This window comes from Lissotriton vulgaris, chromosome 6 (assembly GCF_964263255.1).
Source record: "Lissotriton vulgaris chromosome 6, aLisVul1.2, whole genome shotgun sequence".
NCBI lineage: Eukaryota > Metazoa > Chordata > Amphibia > Caudata > Salamandridae > Lissotriton > Lissotriton vulgaris.
The window spans coordinates 192201290-192222756 of NC_141694.1; the positions used below are offsets into that span (position 1 = coordinate 192201290).

Genomic DNA, 21467 nt, shown 5'->3' on the forward strand with positions numbered 1-21467 from the left:
GAGGATACAAATGACGACATGGCAGTAGTAAGGAAGAACTAACAAGCCTATGAACGAATCGGAAGACAGCATTTAAGCAGGACAAAGACACAAGTGGGGGAGTGGATGGGGCTTCCCTCACGTACTAAACTACAGCACATCTTCACCAGCGCAGCGCTTGCACGCTGACTCTAGGCTCGACCTAAACATGGCATTTAGAAGATAAGCAACTTAGACTGAGCCATCTTTCAGCTTATTGCGGAAACCGTGTGACTATGACATCATCCACCCAATTAGTGAATCCCACAAGGTTTCTAAGCTCAGTGATGCTACTTAGAAGATTTCTTGTGCCCTTGCTGATGTTGAGGGACGTTAAATATTGTGGATTGTTTGAGGAAAAAACCTTCAAAATATCAGTTTTTGTACAGCCAAAAGGAGGCATTATCATCAATCAATGAATCATTCATATCAATCAAAGGAAAATCCATGTTAACACACTTCTCCCACGATTTGTGAGGATAAAAATCGCTAGCCATTTCCTAAGTAATAGATCTGTTATTCATTCATATAATGTATTCTGGGCTGCGTCAGAATATTAGAGAATTTATTGGGGTTCCAAAGACGTTCAGTAAATATTGGCGGTAAGAGTAATTGAGACCCCAGTTCTCGTAGTAGGAGACGTTACTTCTCTTATAATTTGCACTGGAGTTATTGGTCAAGCACTCTCCAGCCCTCATGGATTTAGTAGAGTGGGGGTTTCTACCATATTGTTTCAGATTACAAATCTTTAAACACAAGACAGGAATGCGTAAAGTCTATACTGAGAAAATAATCATGTGACTAGAAAGTGGGAGAATACATCACCAGGAAGGTGGATTGGAGACCCATGAGGGCAAATTCTGTCTCTAGAATAAAAATTAATCATACAACAGAATTTTGGGTCCTCAGAATGAAACTGTGACCCATTGTATGTACCTTAGCAGCCAACTTTTAAAGACCATGACACATTCTAAAATGGTGATGTGGCACCCCGTTCAATCAACTGTAATCACATCACACAGGACCGATTAGCACGTGGAGAGTTGCACTCTCTTCTATTGCCCGGAGCCAAGATCCCTCGAGACTGCCACCCCCTTTTACATACTGCTCTACTGTGTTGGCGTAAGGCATTGACGTACACGGCGGGAACCACACCTTATGCAGATAACATCCCCCTGTTAACTCCCAACACCGCAGGGACGTCTGACGCAACGCAGGTTACAACCTTGGATAGAGGCGGGAATTGACAGAGTGGGCGGCCTATTTGGGGACGACACATTGCTGGATCACGCCTCCTTCGTACAGTCAACGGGGCCCCCCCGCGATTGTACTTCCTACATGCCACAGTGACACACTATGTACGGCGCACATGGGCCCCACAGCGTAGTAAACCTGAGCAACATTAACTAGTACACCTCCTTCATTATATGGGGACTGGGGGACACTTAGTGCGATGGCTCTACACAGGGATTAGGGAACATGCTGCTCTGCCTCTTACCACACTCAGAGACACCTGGACTCTAGACACAGGAGAGGCTATGACAGATGGGGCCTAGAAAATTGTCCTCGAACACCACAGAAGGGTGTCCAGAAATGTCAAGTTCAAATTCATACAGGCCATAGTGCTGCATAGGGCATATCTTACCCGACAGAGGCTCCATAGGATGTTCCCTGCTTCTTCTCATAGTTGCCCCCGATGTCAGATGGGAGAGGCCGGTCTCCTCCACATGATGTGGACATGCCCACGCTTACACACCTACTGGGGGAGAGTCGGCCATATACTAAACACTGTCATAGCCCTGCAGATACCGGAGGGGGCACTGCCTTGTCTGATAGGGCACAGGAAAAGACCCAAGAACCACAAGGCCCAGCTGAAGCTCTTAGACCTGGCACTATTGTTGGCAGTTAGAAGCATAACTATGAGCTGGAAATCAGCCAGACCCCCAGTTGTGGAGATGTGGTGGTCTGATTTGCTGAAGTGGGGCAGGGCGGAGGGTGTAGTCCTGCGTAGAGAGGAGGAGAAGGGGCTCCGGGAACTCCCAATTGCGCAGGACTGGGAGCGGATGCTGTTGGAGATAGAGGGCATAGAAATGACGCTCTCACAGGCGAATACCCCATAACTAGAACTATAGGGTGGAGAATAAGGGGAATACAAGGGGAAGATATGTCCACCAAATACACAGGTTAGTCAGCACCGCGCGAATACAGCTTTCTGGATAGGACTGACCCCCTGGGCCTCTATGCCGATGGTCACAGTGCCTAACCAATGGAGAAGCCGGGAGACGTATGGGGTGGGGTGGGAGTTGGGTTGGACGGAGACAGGTTACGAGGCGACTATGTGATACTAACGCAGCATGACCGCTGATGTAATAAGTGGTATTCATATTTATCTGACTTAATGAAGAACTGAGCAAGATCACATGTCAATCGGTCGAAAGTTAATGGCAGAAAACGAGAAAAGACTGTATGATGATAAAGTGTATAACTGTTAAATGTGATAATTGATGCAGTGACGAATAAAGAGTTTTAAAAAAATACTGTAATCACGTGACTGTAGGCCATATAATGTAATTGCACACTACTGGAAAGTGATTCATTTACCAAAAGTACTTCCTGGAAATGACCCACTTATATGAAGCATTTTTGTAAGTAACTCACTGCCTGGTTCTATTTCTAGCACCATTTCAAAATAGCCATGCATAGCTGCCATTTTGGAGTGGGCTGTGGTCATTCAAAGACAATGCGTTTGGACCTGTGGACAACAGATTAGGTCTGCAGACTTAAAATGAATTGAAACAAACACAGTGCCAAAATGGGCACTGGGACTGGATGAACGGCTGGCCAAAGGCCATGTATTGTGCCAACTGGATAGTCCTGTGCAGCTACTTCAGGGGGCTTTCAACAGAGTGCATGATGTGGTGAATAGCCAGGCCCTGCAAACAAGGCCCACTGCACATGGTCAAAGGCAATTGCACAGAGAATTCCTGATTATCGTCTGCACAGCTGATGTCTGAGCATATGTGATCTTTGGGGTACCGGAGATGCCATAAGATGCTGCAAAAGATTAGACCATGTATCTTGAGGTATCTGTGCATGGTTTAATTCTTTGTACAAAGCATTCTGAGTGCAAAGATACATTCAGTGCCTGCTTTGCATGGTCATATTCAAAGAAAAATTGCTTCTGGGGCATAGGTACTGAGGTTAGGACCTGGCAGAAAGCTATGCACTGTGCTTAGTTGTATTTTGCCGAAAGCCATACTCCATGTGGAGCTCACAGCCTGCAGTACATGGCCAATGGCTTTTGGCAACACAAGAACTGTTCATTAGATTCAGTGGTCATGGGGATAAGGCACTCAATGTGGATTTTGGGCAGGCCCTGCACCATGTGCCTTCTCCGCTATGGACAGGCGAAGGTCTTGAGCTGTGACTTTTAGGGGGTTGGGACTAGATGTGTAGCCTAGCCAAAGGCCATGCATTGCTGAGCGAATCAGCTGCACAAAGCCTAAGGCCATACACAGCGGATATGAACAAGGGAGACAGGGTGCTGGGTATGGCTGAATGCCACGCCCTGCACTCATGGCTCACTGAACAAGGTCAAAGGTAGTAAATATGGGCTAAGCCTCTAAGGCATTGTTGAAATGCACACAATGTGTGTAGAGCTCACTGCACCTTGGATGAAGATAATCCACAGTGTATTCTGGTAGCATGCAAACTGGTTGCAAAGTGTAGCGCTATACATAGTTGAAGGCTATATGCTGCGGTTTCTGAGGCCAGGGGGTCTGATTGCAAGGTGTGGCTAAAGGACCTGCCCCAAGCCCAGTGCAGTATCTCTGGGAGCTATGGGAATGTACACACGGCAAAATGCATCCGCATGGCCTTCACAGCCCGCTGTGCATGGCCACATCTGTGTACAACAGCTTCCGGAAGCTCAGGCTTTATACCCAAGGACCGCTACCATGACCAAAAGGCAAATGTCACCAGTGATGTGACTGATAACAACATTTGCAATTTCAGCTATAATATCAAGTGTGAGGTCTCAAACAATTCAGTGGAAAGACATATAAAAGTGTAGCTCTCATAACTGGCACATTTCAGAGTGTTTACGTATTTCGTTTACAACCATAAAGTCCCATCAACTGAATTTTAAGGGAATTAAAATTTATTTTTTTAGACCTGAATAAAGAAACATACTTTCTCTATAATAAAGGTTTTTCAGGGAACTAAAACATATACATATATTATATATGTGTACATATATATTCACTGAAAAAAACAAAGGTTAAAGTAATGCTATAGTTACGGTGAATACGTCAGTGACAACCAGGGGCATAGCTTGGTCAGTAAGATTTGGGGGGCGGGGGGTGCTTCAAATTTCCCAACAATCAAGCTGGTATATCTTGTTAACATACAATATCTGAGAAGCAGGACATGAGGGGGTCTGAAATGGCAGTGCAAAAGAGGAGTAGTGCAGATTGTTAGGCGTACAGAAAATAAAATATTTTACAAAAATAAAAAATGTTAAGAACTTCAAAACAGAGGAGAAAGAGTGTGTGTGTGTTTTTGTCTGTGTGTGAATTAACAATTCTTAGATGGAATCTGACAGACACCTCTCCATACCCGACTGAAACAATTGTACCCAACTATTTACTAAAAAATACATTTATAAGGGAGATGTAACACGCCCCCAGAGCTAGACCACTGGTGACAACATTAACACTTTGAACTTTAAAAAAACACACATCTAACTATAACTTGCACCCCCGTCATGCACTGCTTATGACCTCCCATGTGACGGCACTCATTTCATGTCTTATGTCAGAACTTATGACATCTCAAATTACATCACTGATCACATACTTCAACGATTGTGCAAGTTTGTTTTACAGTTTGCATAGTGACATATAACAACCATATTGTTTTTCTACGTAATTTTGTACAGCTTGGGTCCAGCTAATGCATGTGTTCACAAAAATGCATGTGCTCCTAATGCACCATAGCTGTGTAAAGATATTGAACATTTTATAAATGTTTGCATTCAAGAGTAACTCTTTGTGTAAGTGACAGTTGGCTTGTATTCATTATGCTTCACACAACCTTTTGGTTCTGCAGAAAAGGTTTTCAATAGGAAAAATATTTGGCATAGTAGATACTAAATTTTGTAAGCAGCCTTGAGTTATTAGTCATAATTGTATCTGCATGACAATTCCTACATTACATGGAAGAGTGTGTGCACCAGGTGCTAACCTATGTACGTGTGCGTGTTTTGGTTCAGAAGATGGGCTATCTGTAAAGTTTTCACCACAGTATGAAGAGTACAAGTAGTATGATCTTTAGCACCTTCAGATCTTGGTTTTTGTTACCAAATATTGTCTTTTATTACAACTGTTGCATACAATGTACTCTGTTCTTAGATTTTTTTTAATACTGTGTGGAGTATTTCTCATGAGAGTTTCATTGTTTGCAAACTGTAAGGTATACAATTAACTTTTCTCCATAGACTGAACACTGTTTACAGTACTCAGTTCTCTACTGATATCAACTTTATTTCATAATGTAGGTTTGATGTGTGTCAGGGGTTTGGTTCAGTCAAAAGCTGTCCATATTAGGGCATTTGTTTTGGAATTGGCATTCACAATTTTGGCTTTCTCTGAACAATTATATACAGATTGAATACCATGCTCAATGAGGGCTTCCCATATGTCTGTGGAGGATTGTTAATGTGAACTATGCTATGTGTAATGCCATAGTAATTTATACAGCAATATGAAAGAAAATGAAGTTTGGCTGTTGTCATCAGTGATGTCATCAATTATGTTATTTGTGATGTCATCAGCGATCTCATAATTTATTTCATAGAACATGTCATGAGTGATGTCATATGTGAGGTCACAAGCAGTGCATGGCCGGGGCGCAAGTTATAGTTAGTGCTGCTAACTATAACTGGTGAATTTCTGTGTTTTTATTAGTTCAAAACGTTAATGTTCTCACTGACAAATTCACATGACTATAACGTTACTTTAACCTTTGTTTTTTTCAGTAAATATCTAGGTTTTTTTAAACGTAAAGTAATACTTAATTACCATATGTAAATGCAACCCTCACTGTGCATGATCGTCGACTATGCACAGCTGGCTGTGACCTGCTGCCAACCCCACGCGACGCACAGCCTTCTGCTGCTTTTTTTTAATTGAAGGGGAGGGGGCCTACCAGCCCTAGGGACCCTAACCCCAGGGCCACTTATTTGAATAAAGGGAAGGGGGCTGTTTGCCCCCCCCCCTCCCTAAGCCTTGTTAGGCCCTGGGGACCCCATCACCCAAGACCACTCTTTCATCCACATCCCCACGGACCCAGTGTGCTTGTTTATGGGAGATGGGCACCAGGCCCCCCTCCCTGGGTCGATTTCAGCCCAGAGGTCCGGCTTGCTTATTTGGGGAGGGGGCACACACCCGCCCTCCCTGGACCAATTTCAGCTCCAGGGACCACATTCTTCGGGACCTGGCACAGTTTTTATGGGGAGGGGTACATGGTTCACATCCCTGAGACAATTTCGGCCCGAGGACACTATCCCCTAGAGCCCAAAACAATTTTGTAGGATGATGGGGGCACGAGGCCCCCTTCTCCAGGCCGATTTAGGCTTCGAGGACACCATCCCTAGGCACCTGGTACTGTATTGAAGGGAGAGGTGAGCACATGGGCCCTCTCCACTGGCCTATTTTGGCCCCAGGGACCCTATCCCTTGGGGCCCGGCTTAACCGAAGGTCGGTGCACTGGCGGCCCCCATGGCACCCACCACATTTTTTGGGGGCCGCGGTGGGAGCCCAAAGCCCCCGCAACAGCTAGCTCCCTACATCCAGCCGGAGCCAGCATTGCTCCAGCTCACACAAAGCACCTAATAATGCTGCTTTCTGCAGGCAGGTGAAATATTTAGAGCTGTTTTCCCGCCCGCATTACTGCGAGCAGGGAAACAAATCTAAAGTCTGCTCCAAGCTTGGCAGGAGATTTTCACCTGATTGCGCTGCTGTGGACAGTGTAAACCGATATGTCTCGGGGTGGGCATCCCGGGACATAGCTGCTGAGCCAGGCTGGGCTCCTGGGGCCATTATTGGGTCAGGGAGGGGGCCAAACGGCACCTCTCCCTTAAATGATAACGGTCGGGGGAGGGCTCCCTGGGTCCTTTTCAGGCTTAGAGAGGGGACCGCATAGTCCCCCTCCCAATTTGATGCATTTTCAGACTCCCTGAGGTCTTTAGAGTAAAGGCTTGGGCACAGCCCCCCTCGCCATAAATAATAAGAATGGGCCTTGTGGTAGGCTCCCTGGGGCCTCTAATGGCTCAAGGAGAGGGGCCAGCCACCCCATACTTTTTTTTTATTTACATTCTGTTTTTTAGATCCTGTGAGGGTTTTGCAGGATCAGTTAATTTTTTGCAGTTTTTTTCATTTTTGACCCAAGGGGATGTTCCCCTGGGTCCCTGCCATGTGGCCTACGGGGTCAAGGTATCCCTAACATGCTTCCATATACATATATATATATATATATACATATAAAATCCAATGCTCACCCTCCGTTGAAAGTAAGCGGGACACAGCTCCGGATTCAAAAACAGGTAGGAATTTATTGAAACCTACAGCACTTTCCTTTGCAGTCCGTGATGCGCTTCTTGTTGTGTGGGCAGACGCGTTTCTGGCCGTCTTGGCCGTCTTCAGTGCCGATGTCACAGGCTGCTGGCAATTCGTGTGGGCTTCGGATCGCTGACCACTCCTTTTAGGACAGTCCTGCACCTCAATGGGGGGACCCCTCCCTCTAGGGCGGTCTCACGGCTCCTCCTCCCATCTGCAGGTGTTAGCGCTGTAGCGCCTGGCGGATTGCATCTTGGGATGTGTAGTCCAGTGTGGATTCCCTGCTTAATAGCGGAGTTCCAAACAACCTCTCGGGATGTCCCCTTCCCTCGGCACTGCTCCATACATCCTAGCAATGCAGCCAGGAAAGTGATGTTCCGTCACCACCTGCGTTTTCATCCTATCGGGTAGCGCAATGCCACCTCCTCTCTCCCCATAGCGGAAACTAATAATCACCCGCGGGCAATGTCTTCGCTGGGGGGGCGCCGCACCTTGTACTCCTCGTACTGTCCAAGTTTGTTTTGCTGTAATGGTGCGGTGCTCCTGACCGAGAGTGCGTGCCCCCACCGGTCTCAGCCAACCGGAAACATACAAAATCCAATGCTCACCCTCCGTTGAAAGTAAGCGGGACACAGCTCCGGATTCAAAAACAGGTAGGAATTTATTGAAACCTACAGCACTTTCCTTTGCAGTCCGTGATGCGCTTCTTGTTGTGTGGGCAGACGCGTTTCTGGCCGTCTTGGCCGTCTTCAGTGCCGATGTCACAGGCTGCTGGCAATTCGTGTGGGCTTCGGATCGCTGACCACTCCTTTTAGGACAGTCCTGCACCTCAATGGTGGGACCCCTCCCTCTAGGGCGGTCTCACGGCTCCTCCTCCCATCTGCAGGTGTTAGCGCTGTAGCGCCTGGCGGATTGCATCTTGGGATGTGTAGTCCAGTGTGGATTCCCTGCTTAATAGCGGAGTTCCAAACAACCTCTCGGGATGTCCCCTTCCCTCGGCACTGCTCCATACATCCTAGCAATGCAGCCAGGAAAGTGATGTTCCGTCACCACCTGCGTTTTCATCCTATCGGGTAGCGCAATGCCACCTCCTCTCTCCCCATAGCGGAAACTAATAATCACCCGCGGGCAATGTCTTCGCTGGGGGGGCGCCGCACCTTGTACTCCTCGTACTGTCCAAGTTTGTTTTGCTGTAATGGTGCGGTGCTCCTGACCGAGAGTGCGTGCCCCCACCGGTCTCAGCCAACCGGAAACATACAAAATCCAATGCTCACCCTCCGTTGAAAGTAAGCGGGACACAGCTCCGGATTCAAAAACAGGTAGGAATTTATTGAAACCTACAGCACTTTCCTTTGCAGTCCGTGATGCGCTTCTTGTTGTGTGGGCAGACGCGTTTCTGGCCGTCTTGGCCGTCTTCAGTGCCGATGTCACAGGCTGCTGGCAATTCGTGTGGGCTTCGGATCGCTGACCACTCCTTTTAGGACAGTCCTGCACCTCAATGGGGGGACCCCTCCCTCTAGGGCGGTCTCACGGCTCCTCCTCCCATCTGCAGGTGTTAGCGCTGTAGCGCCTGGCGGATTGCATCTTGGGATGTGTAGTCCAGTGTGGATTCCCTGCTTAATAGCGGAGTTCCAAACAACCTCTCGGGATGTCCCCTTCCCTCGGCACTGCTCCATACATCCTAGCAATGCAGCCAGGAAAGTGATGTTCCGTCACCACCTGCGTTTTCATCCTATCGGGTAGCGCAATGCCACCTCCTCTCTCCCCATAGCGGAAACTAATAATCACCCGCGGGCAATGTCTTCGCTGGGGGGGCGCCGCACCTTGTACTCCTCGTACTGTCCAAGTTTGTTTTGCTGTAATGGTGCGGTGCTCCTGACCGAGAGTGCGTGCCCCCACCGGTCTCAGCCAACCGGAAACATACAAAATCCAATGCTCACCCTCCGTTGAAAGTAAGCGGGACACAGCTCCGGATTCAAAAACAGGTAGGAATGTATTGAAACCTACAGCACTTTCCTTTGCAGTCCGTGATGCGCTTCTTGTTGTGTGGGCAGACGCGTTTCTGGCCGTCTTGGCCGTCTTCAGTGCCGATGTCACAGGCTGCTGGCAATTCGTGTGGGCTTCGGATCGCTGACCACTCCTTTTAGGACAGTCCTGCACCTCAATGGGGGGACCCCTCCCTCTAGGGCGGTCTCACGGCTCCTCCTCCCATCTGCAGGTGTTAGCGCTGTAGCGCCTGGCGGATTGCATCTTGGGATGTGTAGTCCAGTGTGGATTCCCTGCTTAATAGCGGAGTTCCAAACAACCTCTCGGGATGTCCCCTTCCCTCGGCACTGCTCCATACATCCTAGCAATGCAGCCAGGAAAGTGATGTTCCGTCACCACCTGCGTTTTCATCCTATCGGGTAGCGCAATGCCACCTCCTCTCTCCCCATAGCGGAAACTAATAATCACCCGCGGGCAATGTCTTCGCTGGGGGGGCGCCGCACCTTGTACTCCTCGTACTGTCCAAGTTTGTTTTGCTGTAATGGTGCGGTGCTCCTGACCGAGAGTGCGTGCCCCCACCGGTCTCAGCCAACCGGAAACATACAAAATCCAATGCTCACCCTCCGTTGAAAGTAAGCGGGACACAGCTCCGGATTCAAAAACAGGTAGGGGTGGGCATCCCGGGACATAGCTGCTGAGCCAGGCTGGGCTCCTGGGGCCATTATTGGGTCAGGGAGGGGGCCAAACGGCACCTCTCCCTTAAATGATAACGGTCGGGGGAGGGCTCCCTGGGTCCTTTTCAGGCTTAGAGAGGGGGACCGCATAGTCCCCCTCCCAATTTGATGCATTTTCAGACTCCCTGAGGTCTTTAGAGTAAAGGCTTGGGCACAGCCCCCCTCGCCATAAATAATAAGAATGGGCCTTGTGGTAGGCTCCCTGGGGCCTCTAATGGCTCAAGGAGAGGGGCCAGCCACCCCATACTTTTTTTTTATTTACATTCTGTTTTTTAGATCCTGTGAGGGTTTTGCAGGATCAGTTAATTTTTTGCAGTTTTTTTCATTTTTGACCCAAGGGGATGTTCCCCTGGGTCCCTGCCATGTGGCCTACGGGGTCAAGGTATCCCTAACATGCTTCCATATACATATATATATATATATATATATATACATATATGGAAGCATGTGATCAAGCCACTCCGGTGGTGAAACGCGTTATGGCTGACTAACGAAACATAAACGCTACTGCTTGCACTCAATCTGGGCTCGTGTCTGCTTGTCGTTGCATGCTGGAGACAACACGCTGCATCCGATTTCCCCAAGCGGCTCCTGGGATATATATATATATATATATATATATATATATATATATATATATATATATATATATATATATATATATATATATATATATATATATATATATATATATATATATATATATATATATATATATATATATATATATATATATATATATATATGTTCGAAAGGGCTGACAGCTTGCATCCACGCCGCAGCCACACAAAGAGACTCGCACTCCAGGGTCTGTGTTTAAAGATGTTTTAATGGCGATTTAAAGGCGTTTTAATGAGATTTCACTGCGTCACTTTTAGGATGCTGTTGCGTCAAAATCTTGCGCCTGCCTCACAGCAGGTGTAAGACTGACGCAAGACCTTTCACATGGTGCTTTCCCCATGTGAAAGGACGCATTACTGGAGTTGCGCCACTTTTGTGACGCACTCCAGTAATGTGTCACTTTTGTGTTTACAGATACGTCAGAAATACTGACGTATCTGTAACTCCTTGCGACATGATTCGTCATACATTAAATATTACACATCTGGAATGCTGTAAGGAGTGCGCACAGAAAAGTGACGCATCGCACCAGCGGTGTAAAAAAATGCGCCTCGCTGCGCTATATTTAAAAAGTGACGCATCTAGGTAGATGGGTCACTTTTTAAAACCCTGTGCCAAATTATACCTGCGTCAGGTATAATGTATGCAGAGGGGGCGTTCCCCCGCAAAAAGCTTGGTAATAGCGACGCAGTGAAATCTATGGGATTTCACTGCGTCACTTTTAGGATGCTGTTGCGTCAAAATCTTGCGCCTGCCTCACAGCAGGTGTAAGACTGACGCAAGACCTTTCACATGGTGCTTTCCCTATGTGAAAGGACCCATTACTGGAGTTGCGTTACATTTGTGACACACTCCAGTAATGCGTCACTTTTGTGTTTACAGATACGTCAGAAATACTGACGTATCTGTAACTCCTTGCGAGTTGATTCGTCATACATTAAATATGACACATCTGGAATGTCATAAGGAGTGCGCACAGAAAAGTGACGCATCGCTGTTTTCACGTAGCGATGCGTCACGTTTCAGAAATGAGGCCTCCAATTTATTCACTGTGTCACCTCTACGACCCTTTCTTGCGTCAATACGTCCCTTTTGCATACATTACACCTGACGTAGGAATAATGTGGCACAGGGGTTTACAAAGTGACGTATTTACCTAGAAACGCCACTTTGTAAATATGAATAAATAAGGTGCATTTTTTATTGGACTGATGCGTCACAAAAAGTGATGCTTTGGTGGTGTTAAAGTGACGCATGGCTTCATAAATGAGGCCTTCTGCCTTCAACTCCAGCAATGCATCTTTTCTTATCCTTCCACACCCCTGTTCCTTTTCAACATTTTCTTTGAATATCAACATTCCCCATATTCACTCTTCTTCTCCTTACTTTCTTTCCTAACACTCACCTTCTTTCAGTCCTCCTACTCCACTTCCTTTCTCCTCTCATACCTTTCTGTTCTTTCTTACTCATTCTCCTTTCCATTATCAATGCACTCTATTTCACTTACTCTTTTTTCATTTTTTTAAGAATATAGCTCTTTGATGAGAATTGGAGGTAGTTCTGAAAAGAACTTTTTGTTTTCTTCTTTTTTCTAAACAGGAACAAAAACAGGGAATGGAAACTGCTCAACAGGAGCAAAAAAAATAAAAAAAATTAGGGGTGTGAAGGGCAGCGATGGTTCTCCAATGCTCGAACCATGAGCTGGACACTTTGCTCCCCATAGGTGAGGAGTTGATTGCAGTATCTGCATCTGAGGACACCATGGTTAAATGCAGGTTGAATGTTTGGCACCTGCTCCTGCCATTGCCCCCTCCCAGAAGAAGTTGCTCCTCCGGTGGATGTAGAGGCCCCATCACTGGGAACTTCTTGTGCCAGAGCCCTGACACTTTCCCGGGCAAAATTCTGGGGGTGCTTCCTCTGGACATGGCGCAGCATCGTGAAGTTTCCAAATGAGTACTTTTTTAAGGGGTTACCCCGCGACAGCACTTCTTTGCAGATCCTGCACTCCACTTTTTGAGCATTCACCTTTTTCTGGTCAGGTGGTATTTTAAAAAATTTCCAAATGAAATGTTCCTTAACTTTTCGTTGAGGAGGCTCTTCATTGATGAATTCTGGTTCATCCTCACTGCTGGATTGTCTGGCAGCCATTGTAAAACCAAGAAATATCCAGGAGCAAAAAGGCAGGTCTTGCAGTCACAAAAGTGAAAGAAGAAGTGAAGGAAATGGGTGGGGATTTCATTCTTTGTAAAAAAAACTGTTAGCAATCAATGAAAAGTGTTATTTTAAGGTCACATGACCTGACGCGCTTACGCTACGCGCACCGGAGCGCTTCCGGGTGCGCACACGCGGCGCGAAAGTAGGCGCTTCCGGGGCTCATACGTGGCGCGAACGTAGGCGCTTCCGGGGGCGTATACGCGGCGCGAACGTAGGCGCTGCCGAGGGCGCTTACGTTGCGCGCTGAAGTGACGTCATCATACTTTTACGGAAATGCATAATCATTTTCCTTATTAAAAAAAAACTGATTTTATTTGTATGGTACGAAATGTTTTGCATTATTACTAACTTTTCATTCATATTTTTTTTCACGAACAAAAGTAGCGCTCTGGGTGCGCTTTCCGGTGAGCTTATCGGTGAGCTTACCGGAAAGCTTACTGGAGAGCTTACCGGAGAGCTTCCCGGAGCGCGCACCCAGAGCGCCCCAGGAAAAAATGATATAAAAAAAACCTCAAAAATTAATACTTACACAAAACAGCAAATTGTAAAAAAAATCATAGGTTAGAAACTCGATATAGAAAGAAATTAGCATTTAAAAAACCTATGAAATTCACTGAAAAAACCAAAGGTTTCACACCAGTTATAGTTAGGAATTAGTATTTAAAAAACCTATGAAATTCACTGAAAAAACCATAGGTTTCACACCAGTTCTAGTTAGGAATTAGCATTTAAAAAACCTATTAAATTCACTGAAAAAACCATAGGTTTCACACCAGTTATAGTAACCTCGAAATTTTACTGACATAAAACCATTGAAATTCCCACGTTATAGTTAGTTGGACTCACTATAACTTGCCCGCCTGCAATGCACTGCTGATGACGTCACATATTACATCACTCATGCTTTCAACATTTTAGTTTCTATTTTTGAATGTGTCTATCAAATGTTATATTATGGTGAGAGGAGGTCTGCCAGTCTTTCACACGGATGATGTAATCAGTGATGTCATTTGAGATATCATCAGTGATGTCATGAGTGATGTCACTGACCATCTCATGAGTGATGTAATATGTGACATCATCAGCAGTGCATTGCGGGCGCGTGAGTTATAGTTAGCTGAAGTAACTATAACGGGGGAATTTCATTGGTTTTATATGAGTGAAATGTTCAGCTAACTATAACATGTGTCAAACCTATGGTTTTTTCAGTGAATTTCATTTTCATAGGTTTCGTAAATGCTACTTCCTAACTATAACGTGTGTAAAACCTATGGTTTTTTCAGTGAATATATATATATATATATATATATATATATATATATATATATATATTTTTTTTTTTACAACTTCAGGACAGGGGACTAAGTCCCCGAGTCCTGCAATGACTGCCAGAAAAATTGTTCTCATGCTGCTGGCAGCCAATCAGAGCACTTGCTCTTGCAGGAGTCTGACTCCTGTGAGAGTGAGATGCCCCAAGGGAAATAAAGCAACCTGGGCCAATCAGAATACTCTATTTTTAAATTGGCGCTCCAGCGAGAATCTTGGAGATTATATTTTATCCTTAATTTCTCAAAAACTACTGAACTGATTTACACCGAATCACAAAAAGCACAATCTGTGGACCAAGATCTAGCTTCCTGTCGATATTTGGTGAAATTCCGTTCAGTAGTTTTTGCTATAACCACCACTAGTTAAAATAAAAACACATATATATGTATATATTCTTTCACGCGTGTCCCGCAATACTGCCGGCCTCGTCCACCAAATGGGGCTCATGCTGGGCAACAGGTAAAAGTTCCGCTTGCAATGCACCAAAGCAATCCTTGTAAATCTACAAGAAAAAGAGAGCCCACACACAGCGTGCCAGCTTCACTTGATATTTAATCAGCATTGCAATTTTAACCATTGCTGGCCTTCGTAGACTGTAACGAAGACCTGCAAAGGTTGACACGCGTTGCAGATTAAATATGTGCGGGCTCTCTTTTTCTTGTGGATTTACAGAGATGCTTTGGTATATATATATATATATATATATATATATATATATATATATATATATATATATATATATATATATATATATATATATATATATATATATATATATATATATATATATATATATATATATATATATATATATATATATAAAACCAAACAATCCAGCTTCCACAGACACCTCCATGGACGAAGGCACGGACACGAGGTAGTAAAGATGAGGCAAATATTTATTGCTCCGGTCCACCCTCATCCCCTGAGGTAAGAGAGACGCGTTTCGGATTACAAGAACCCTTTGTCAATCTAATTTGGCGTCAATATTTTCATAGTATAAATAGCCCTTCCCATTTGAGGCATCAATAAACATAAACAACATACAACTAATCACCACACTTTTGCTGAGTACATCCTGAATACATGCTCTATTTTCAGTAAAACTACGTAATAATATAGTATTGTTAAAAACATATTATACTATACCAGTTGCAGAGTGCTAAACTGTATTTACAAAGTTAACCTTTACGGTTTACAGCATGAATAAGTGCATGTTTAAATACAATGCCACTCATCAAGAATGGGAGAAATGTGACCATTTAGTAATGGGCAGCAAAAGTCTCTTCACTAATCGCCATATTAAAAAACCATGACAATATAAAAACATAAATGTTACATATTTACAGCTGCCGCCCCTTCACCTTATTGTACAATAAAGAATAGACAAACGTCCAAAAACGTGCTCCCTTGAGCTGATGGTGAAATCACCTTTCTTCCGTCTCCATGTGACCTCTGCTAGAAGGTACTGTGAACTCTTGCCGAGTTACCAGAGTCAGTAAATCTAAACAATGTCAATGGCAAATCCGGGGCTAAACAATACACATGTATATATATATACATAATCGATCAACAAGAGAGAAAGGGTAAAGATATTCACTCTCCTACCCCTAGTAATAGTATGAATAAACAACAAGAGAGTGAAATAGCAATCAGGCACCTCAAGGGATGTAGTGAGGGACAGACAGAAAAACAGAAAAACTGAAAAACTGGGTGAAGGAAAAACACAAACAAAAACACAAAAGCAAATGTTATTTGCTTAAAGGACCCTCACTCACCACCTAGTGGTGACATGCTTCATCATCGGGTCCCCACTGGAAGGACCTAGCGCCCTTCCAGTGTGCTACAACGCCTGGTTACAGCGGAGCTGGTTCGTGTGTGTGTTGAAGTGGTGGAATAAACCCAATAGTGCTAAGTGAGTGCAAAATATTCTAAAAAAAATGCTAAGTTGTGACTGCCAACATTTTTTTTTATTACTAGTCCAACCAGCACTTGGTTAAAAACAAGTGATGAATTGGAATGATCTCAATAATTGGAGATCCCTAGTCCTTAATTACTTTGGTCAACATGTTTCTGCTATTGGAGCCCAAGTCGCTCAGCATTCATCAGGACCAGTAATGTGATCCTCCGGCGGTCTGCACGCGCTAAGGTGCACCCAACCGAGAGGATATATGTGTGAAAATGTTTTTTTTTCAAATACTCACGGCTTACAGCCGTGGGGGCACATCCAGCAATTTGCTGGGGCCGGATACCTGTAAGAAGAAAGATTGTTAGAAACATGCAGATATATAGCTATTTAGTAATTGAGTGATGCACCATCATTTCTGGAAAGCACGAATCCAAATAAAATGATGCTGGCAGGGCGCTCTTTTTAAATAAAGACATTACTACTCACCTGCCTAGTGTGGTCATCTCCTCATTTCTGGTCCTCGTGATGCCTCTGGGATAGGGGGCTCAGCGATTCGGATTGAGTTCTACGCATATATATATGTGTATATATATATATATATATATATATATATATATATATATATATATATATATGTGTGTGTGTGTGTGTGTATATATATATATATACACACACACACATACATGTATATAGCAAAACAGGCAGGGAGTGCCACATAAATTATCCACCTCAACTTGGGAACTACCCAGAGTTCTCTGCTCCCTTTTAGCATAATTTTTGCAGCACTCTATGCCTGAAAGGTTATTGTTTTGATATATATATATATATATGCACACACATATATAGCTATTTAGCAATTGAGTGATGCTCCATCATTTCTGGAAAGCACGAATCCAAATAAAAGCAAACAATTTATGGCGGAAAAATATTGATACAACTAAACTACTCGAGTTTTCCGAACGAAGCCTGGATGCTTTCACGTCCCTCATCACACCTGGTAAAGCTCAGTTCGTTTCTTCCCAACTATAAACCAGACAAGTCCATCCCAAAACTATACACTACTTTAATTAACCAATATATTTTCTCTCTAATCAAGAGTAAGTCAAAACATCTTTAAATCATTTAATCTGCAGACAAACTTAACTGGGTAAGCGCAGACCAGCAGTCTGGGCCGAAAGTATGAAACAGTATGAAACACACCGAGAAGTCTTTCAGCACATCGAAATTCCACACAAAAATCTGCCGTAAATGAAATCATTCACTCAGATTTGAGGAGCAATTCCAGAATGCAAATATGGAAACATGCGTGCATGCACCAAGCCTTTGAACCCAGCGGCATAAACAGTCAGGCCCAATCAGACAGCCTGGGTATCACATTTGCATAACGTATGCCAGATATTCTGTGCAGGGTTTCTCCGTTTCCCCCTTCCACCAATTACCATGTTAGGGAATCGGAGACCGGGGGCATGTTCGCTGAAGACCAGAAGTCTTTGAAGGAACCATTTCCATAAGTCCCCTGTGGAAAAGAGTGATGCATGTGTTGACAGGCGCTCCCAAAATGGCGTCCCACCCCATGAGCTGTATTCGAACTCCTGTGCTAACACTGGTGTGTGGTACAGGCCCTCTAACGAGGAATGGCAACTCTGCCACTTGCTGATGGGAAGGCCTCAACGTAAATGGACTCATGGTGCTTAGATAATAATGGCAATTTTTTAACCAGTGGTAATAGATCCTAGCTCAATTGCAGCGGCGGCTCAGTGTCGCCCCACGGCTTTTGAGCAGTGAAAAATGAAAAACAAAATGATAATAGCAAATGTTATTATCTTTTTATTTTTCCTCGCTGACTTCCTGCAGCTGAGCCGAGGGTGGAGCTGTCTAAGGCTGGCCAAACCGTCATGCGCACTTATATCTCTCCACTCAAGCTGTCCTTTACAGCCAGGTGGAGAACAAGCAGAGGGTCGTAGTCCCTTAGTGAGCGCCCAACTAGGGCGCTCACACCAATCACGAGGCTACTCTCATGATGGGTAACACCAGCTTGAGAGCAGCATCTGGACTTGCGTAGGGAACTCTGTGGCATGCCGGGAGTCGAGGAATAGAGGCCGGAACAGCACCAACGCTGCAGTAAGCATTTAAAAATATATATTTTCCCTTTGCTGCCCCGCACTGCCCTAATCCCGCGCTGCCCTCCCATGCGCTGCCACGCCACTTAAATGCCACTGCACTGCTAATGCTCAATGGTAGTCATTTCATAGACTGCAGAAGGATGAAAATCTGAGCCCAGTAGGTGACACACACACTGCTCTTCTGGTAAGATATCTCAGCCTTTGCTGCTGCGATCTGTGTGTAATCGGAGTCAAGGTTGGGGTTTCTCTACTTTTTATCCATCTAAGGTTGGTAAAATGGGTACAATTAAGTTTGACGATCAGAGTACCTGCTATTTGAGTATACTTCAGAGAGCAAACTGCACTATATAAAACAAATAGTTATTCTCTCTTAAAAACGTGTTCACGGCACTTATATTTTGCCACTTGTTGATTCCCCCCAAAAAGTTACACTAGATGGGGTCGAGCTTTTGCTTGGAATCAGCTCATGCAGGGGATTAATGACATCCTAGGAGGCACTTGCGATTTTAAGTGAAATAGCGCAGAAGAAAACCATGAATTTAGCTCACCAGTTGTTATCCGCTACCCATTGCCACCCTGAAAAGGGGTTTACCCCTGATTTTGACAGGAGGTAATCTCCGACCTTCTATAGTGGGAATGGGCCGCGTTGGTGTATTCTCACAAATGTGTGGGTGTGCACAAACTTTCCAGAACATCCCTGCCCAAGAACTCCCAGTCCTCAGACATGGGCGAAGATTGAAGTGATTTTGTGAATGAAAAACATAAAAGTACACTCATAAATCCAGAAATTTCCAGACGTATTTTGCAGTTACAAATGACCTGGCTTTGTTTCTCACCACAATAACGTATGTTATTCACCAATATGTACTCTATTAGTGACTGTTTGCTTATTCACTAATAGGTATATATACACTTACTACACTTATCTGAGCCTATTACCGTACATATTGCAATTATGAGTTGTGTGCATTTTTATCGCACCTGGTATGGAACAGATGCAATAAAAACCGTATCCCTTGGCAAATGATATGAGTTCATACCTGCAGGTATTTACCAGGGCAACATTTCTAATAAATATCAAGGTATTCATTTTTGGTGCTGTGAACACCAAAATCTGCATGTTATGCCCCAGGGCACAACTTAGAATTGGTAATAATTATTGCACCAGATAAAATCCTTCTTATGCTGGAAAGGAGGTGATATAGACTCCTAATTAATAGTACGGATTGGTTGAGCATTGTTTAAGCTCACCAAACTCACAGTCTTTGAACGCCTTTCGCAGGACTGTACTAAAACGCCTATCATCAGTTCAGATTTGGCCAGCCTGACTTAAAGGCCTTTATGACTCCTGCACTTAGCAGTAGCGGCTGGCAGGGAACAGAGAACAGGGATCAGAGGCAGGGGTTTGGAGGGAACAAAATATAAAAATAGAAAACACTTACCTCCGGCTGCCATCTCTCCACCTTTGCTTCGATCTGGGAACCAGGAAGCACTCGGGCTTCCAGGCTGCCCTAAGCCAATCACAATTCTGCAATGCAGCGTTGTTATTGGTCTGAGCACTGTGATTCGGTGATCAGACGGGGACAGGGAGCTTGCGCAAGTTCCCCACCAGGTTGTGTAATGCAGCCTGGTGGGGAACATGCTAAGTGCGCATGACTGTTTGGCTGATCCCAGACTTCCAACCAAGCAGTCATGTGCACTTAGTGTGCACACACCACTCCTCCCCCTGTGCCACCAGCTCCACCCGCCCTAACCCAGCCCCGAACCCATGAAAAATAAAATGATAATAACTATGTTATTATAATTTTATTTTTCCTGCTCTGAGAGCTGCAGGGTGACGCTCCTCCGCCTTTGAGAAGGAGCCGCCCCTGGCACTTAGGATGCCCAGAATTTAAGAAGGAAAAACCGGGATGTACAAAACAAAAAAGTAGGACTAAAGCCTTTATCCTTGCGTTTATGTCTGGCCTATGCTGATTTTGCATAGCCTTGTAAATGTGTAAACACACACACACATATATGTATCTATATATATATATATATATATATACATATATATATATATATATATATATATATATATATATATAGTGTATAAATATATGCCACACACTTACAAGCTATATATACATAACATTAGCTCTTCCACCATTTACCCTGAGCCCCCCTGCCCTCCATCCCCGCACTGTCTCCCAATCTGCTGCAGCATGCATGCGGCTCACCTCCTCCTGCGCTTCCTGAAAGAAACAAAATGTACTTAACAGGAGCATGACTTTCAATTCTCCTTTCTGGATGATGAGACCTTAGTCCCAAGAGCCCGTACATTTACTTAAAACTAAAGAAAGCGCCGGGACACAGGCAGTCCTCAGAAAACCAGGACTTTCTGGAGAAATATGCGACACCAGGTCACCCTACCTGCACTGTTCACTTGCTAAATGCAGCCTTCATATTCTCTGGGTCTGTGGTCAGTTGTTCTTCACAGCAAAAGTAAAACATCCCCTTCATCCAGAAGTGGTCACAGGAACATGGCTTCCTCTTTTTGTGGTGAATCAATCATGTAAATAATGTGTATCACTGCAAAATATTACCACAGCCATAATATACAGAATTATTTTATAGAGAAAACAACAGACTGAATATTGTGTACGTGAATGCTGGGGTTGGAGGTCCTAAAGGTATCCCCAAAGGGCTCAACCCTTCACGAATGTGTGACTACGGGATTTGCCCACCTCTAATACACTCTAGGGAGACTTTATGAGCCCCTTTTTGAGGTATCAGGCCAATTGAACCCAAGATGTGTGTAAGTTTGTAATATGCATGAATTAAGGTATTTCACAACACACACTATAACACAACGTGTACATAGCAAATTGCGTGTGCATAAGGTTCAAGCTGTGGGATAGTGCCCCTATGCTTAGAG

The 21467-nt window shown here is 44.6% G+C and overlaps 2 protein-coding genes and 1 pseudogene across 3 annotated transcripts in view; 1 reads left to right on the top strand and 2 right to left on the bottom strand.

Annotated features, from left to right (window-relative positions):
• Nucleotides 1-21467, bottom strand: part of SUPT3H (SPT3 homolog, SAGA and STAGA complex component) — a 1963693-nt gene that overhangs the window by 1821228 nt on the left and 120998 nt on the right. The gene's annotated exons all lie outside the window — the stretch shown is intronic.
• The window catches only part of RUNX2 (RUNX family transcription factor 2), a 331526-nt gene that overhangs the window by 76323 nt on the left and 233736 nt on the right, over nt 1-21467 (top strand). The window lies entirely within an intron of this gene.
• The window catches only part of LOC147707005 (uncharacterized), a 36811-nt pseudogene continuing 32069 nt past the window's right edge, over nt 16726-21467 (bottom strand).